Source organism: Mus pahari, chromosome 14 (assembly GCF_900095145.1).
Source record: "Mus pahari chromosome 14, PAHARI_EIJ_v1.1, whole genome shotgun sequence".
NCBI classification, from domain to species: Eukaryota; Metazoa; Chordata; class Mammalia; order Rodentia; family Muridae; genus Mus; species Mus pahari.
The window spans coordinates 68,433,781-68,438,400 of record NC_034603.1 but is presented as its reverse complement, the minus strand read 5'-3'; positions in this window follow the sequence as shown (position 1 = coordinate 68,438,400).

The following is a 4,620-nucleotide window of genomic DNA, read 5'->3' as shown; positions in this document are numbered from 1 at the left end:
AACCAGCTCAGCGGCTAAATGCTTCTGTGTTCGTAGAGAACAGCTTGTTTTGAAAGTTTAGGTTTCGTTCCAAGCAGAAAATTGAAAAGAAAGGAGGCTCAGCTCACATATAGCATAAGCTTATCAGGAACTATCTGGAAACCTCACTCTTGTCTGGTTCAAATGAGAGGAATTGAAAAGGGCCATGCAGGTTGCTTGCCAAAAGAGCCTATCAACTGTTCTGACGTGTTCTTCATAGACATATTTCATCCTTAAAACATCCTTAGTTATTGTTGCTGTTATTGTAATTTTTAAAAATTACATGTGTGTGTGTTTTGCCTGCATCTATGTCTGTATACCAGTGTGAACACAGTGCCTAAGAGGGCTAGAAGAGGGTGTTGGATCTTTTATGGAGTTATAGACAATTGTGAGCCATGGTATGCATGCTGGGAGTTGAACCTGGGTTCTCTGGAAGAGCAGCTACTGTTCTTAACTGCTGAACCATCTCTCTAGCCCTGTTGTTATTTTGAGACACGATCTCACTCTGTGTCCCTGGTGGTCTGGAAATATCTGTGTAGCTGAGTATGACTTTGAACTGATCTTGCCTGCACTTCCCACATGCTGGTACTATAGGTACCACCATGCCTAGACTTATGCATTTTTTTGGGGGGGGGGACGGTGGTTTTTTAAAATCACACTGTAGTTGCTGGGTTTCATGTGGGTACAGGTGTAGCTCCCAGAGCTGACTATAAGCTTTTTACAGCATAGTCTATGTTTTCCCATCTCTGGGATCCCGCCTCCTACCTAGTACATCTCCTAGCTATTTCCTAAACCCAATGTTTAAAAATAATTTTATTACATTTATGCATGTATGCATGTATGTATGTATGTATGTTAAGTATTGAGGATACATGTGTGGAGTTCAGGGAACAGTTTGAGGGGATCTCTCTTTCCACCCTGAGGGTTCTAGGATTGAACTCACATTGTAAGCTTGGTGTCTAGTGCCTTTACTTATTAAGCCATCATGCTGGTCCTTCCCAGCCTCCTTTTCTTTTTTTTTTATTTAAAGATTTATTTATTTACTTATTTATTTAATGTATATGAATACATCATAGCTGTCTTCAGACACACCAGAAGAGGGCATTGGATCCCATTACAGATGGTTGTGAGCCTCCTTGTGGTTGCTGGGAATTGAACTCAGGACCTCTGGAAGAGCAGTCAGTGCTCTTAACCACTGAGCCATCTCTCCAGCCCCAACCTGCCTCCTTTTAATAAAAGAAATGTATGCTACATGTTAATAGGATAAATATAAATAGTTCACTTATTTCTTTATTCCAGAGTGATTAAATCTAACCTCAACTTGGGAAACACTTTCAAGAGTTTACAACTGAGAAATACTAAAGTTTAACTTTATGTTATTGTTTGAGACTGGTTCTCATGTAGCCCGGGCTGGCCTCTTGCTTGCTACGCAGCTGAGAATATCTTTCAACTCTTGGTCCTCCTGTCCTCCACGTCTGGAGTGCTGGGATGACAAGTGTGTACCATCACCCTGGTTTTTTGTGGTACTGCGGCTTGAATGGAGTTTTGTGTCAGCTAAACCAGCACGGGACCAACTAAGCTGTAATCCCAAAGCTGAAATTCTTCTGAAATATTGTTTGTTGGCACTGGAGATGCAAGTTGTGACTGAACATTAATTAACTAATTTTGAGGCAGGATCTTGTTACTATGAAACCTAGCTTGCCCTGAACTCAAGATTCTCTTTCTGGGGAAGCAGGGGTGGCTCCCAAGTCAAGAATGCTCTCTGTTCTGGCAGAGCACCTGAGTTTAGTTCTAAGCAACCACATTAGGGGTCTCCTAATGACCTGTAACTCCAGCTCCAGGGAACCTGACACCCTCTTCTGGCCTCTGCAGATCCACCCATACATGTGTACACACACATGCACACACACACACACACACACACACACACACAAAAAAAAATAAATACTTTTAAAAATCCTCCTTCCTTGGTTCCCGTGTGTTGAGGGTACAGGTATGTACCACCATCCTCAGCTGCTTTTAAATATATCTGTGTTCCCACCAGATAGCATCAGAGAAGTCCTGGTCTAACTGGAGAGCGAACACATACATAGAATGAAGCAATGCTCAGATCAATGGTGACTGTGGCTTGACTGTGGAATAGGACCTTCAGGCAAACTGGACTAGCAGGAGGTTAACGTAAAAAACGGAAGAAATGAATAGCAATCCTTAGTATGTATTGAAGGTTAGATGCCAGGCAAAAGCGGTGGCAAAGCCTAATGACTTCACCATCTCCCAGGAGGTAAGGCTGCAGAACGTGCCTCCCCGCCAAAGGGCGCTGACCACCGAGGCAACGGTTTTTAGGAAAATTAACCAGCCGTGCTGTGCCTACAGTGTGAACTAAGGAGAAGAGGCTAAAGACCCAGAGTCAGGAGCTGGAAAGACATCCTGGAAGCCCTCTGCCACGCCCCAGATGCTGTCTCATGGTAAATAAACAGAAAGAGAAAGCGTTGCTCTTGCAGAAGACCACACTCTCGGTCCAGCTCCAGAGCGCACCAGGCCCCTTGCTTTTTAATTTTTTGAAAAAACCATTTTATCTGTTTTTACTTTAAGTGTACGTTTATTTTGTCTACATGTATGACTATGTATCACAGGCATTCCTAGGCTCTGAGGTGGCCCATCCTCTAAAACAGAAGTTACAGTTGGTTGTTAGCTGCCCCGTGGATCCTGGGAACCAAACTTAAGAGCTGTGCCATCTCTCAGGCCCTGTTCTGGCTTCTGTGGGCGTCTGCTCTCACGTACACGTATCGTATACATACCGTACCCGGGCACACATGTTTACAAAACATTTAAAATAGTGCAATAAGACACCGAAGAGACGGCTCAGTTAAAAACACTTGCCACTCTTGCAGAGGACTAGAATGGGATTTCTAGCACAGATGGCTCACAGCTGTCTGACTCCGGCTCCAGAGGATCTCATGTTCTTTTCTGGATCCCTAGGAATCCACACACATATGCGTGAGCACACAAATAAAGGCATTAACTTTCTTTTTTGAAATAATAAAAATAAATAGATATTTTTTAAAGGCTATAGCAATGTAGTCAAAAGGGATATAATAACAATGTAGGCATCTGTGACGGCCAGCAGCCCGACTCCTGGACAGAAACGACAGGGAAGCAGAAATGGAGGAAGAACAGGCAAACGGTGGGATTTCACTTGGTTTGGGATGTGTGAGCAAGAGAGAAGTTAAAGGAAGTTCCAAAGTTGGAGTGTGTTGTGACTTGAGTTGATGATGGTGCTGTTAACAGAAATAGGAAATTCCCTGTACGATTGCAGGAGAGCTTTCTAGTGTTGAGCTGGGACGATGGTTGGATATCTAAGTAGGCTGTGAGTGACAAAAGGAGGGAGCTGTATATTTGGGAGTTCAAGGCTAATTACTAAAAATGTCAAAATAAGTGATTGGGATGTAAAGTGAATAAATAATTAATGGGGGGAAAAGAATATATTGAAATAGGATGAGCATAGTGGGGAACTATAGGCTAGCATTTGAGAGGCAGAGGCAACTGGATCTCTCTAAGTTCAGGGTCAGTCTGGTCTACATAGAGAGCTCCAGGACAGCCAGGGCTACATAGTGAGACCCTGTTACAAACAAATAACAACAAAAATTAAGCCAGACTAAGAGCTGGAGAGATGGCTCAGAGATTAAGGACACATTGACTGTTCTTCCGGGAGGACTTGGGTTCAAATCCCAGAGCCCACGCAGCAGCTCACTACTGTATGTAACTTCAAGGTCTGACACTCTCACACAGACACACACGCAGGTAAAATGCCAATGCACATAAAATAAAAATAAATAAATCTAAAAAATTAAGCCAGACATGATGACACACACGTTCAACCCCAGCACCCTGGAGACAGAAGCAGGTGGATCTCTGAGTTCAAGACCAGTATGGTCTACGTAGCAAGTTCCAAGGAAGCCAGGGCAACCTAGGGAGACACTATCTTGGAAAAAAAAGTTATTGATTGATTTATTGATTACAGTTCTGGAGATGGGACCCAAGACAGAGCCTAACATCCTCTAGGTGTGAAACTCCACTAACATCCCGGCCCAATAGCTATTCTGTTTGCTGTTTGCTTGCTTGTCTGAGATAGGGTCTCATGTAGCCAGGGTGGCCTCAAGCTCATTATGTAACTGAGCATGACCTTGAACACCTGACTCTCTTGCCTCCCAAATGCTGGGGTTACATACGTCACCACACATGACTGCCAACATACTAATTTTTTAAGAGACTTTTTTTATTTTTGTTTGTTTGTTTTTGTTTTTGTTGTTTTCGAGACAGGGTTTCTCTGTGTAGCCCTGGCTGTCCTGGATCTCTCTGTATAGACCAGGCTGGCCTAGAACACAGAGATCCACTTGCCTCTGCCTCCTGAGTGCTGGGATTAAAGGGATGTGCCACCACAGCCTGGCATGAGAAGGAATTTTTGAGGAGGAGAAATATACAAATGATTGAAGGTCTTTTTTTTTTTTTTTTTTTTTTTAGGTTTTTTGAGACAGGGTTTCTCTGTGTAGCCCTGGCTGTCCTGGAACTCACTCTGTAGACCAGGCTGGCCTCGAACTCAGA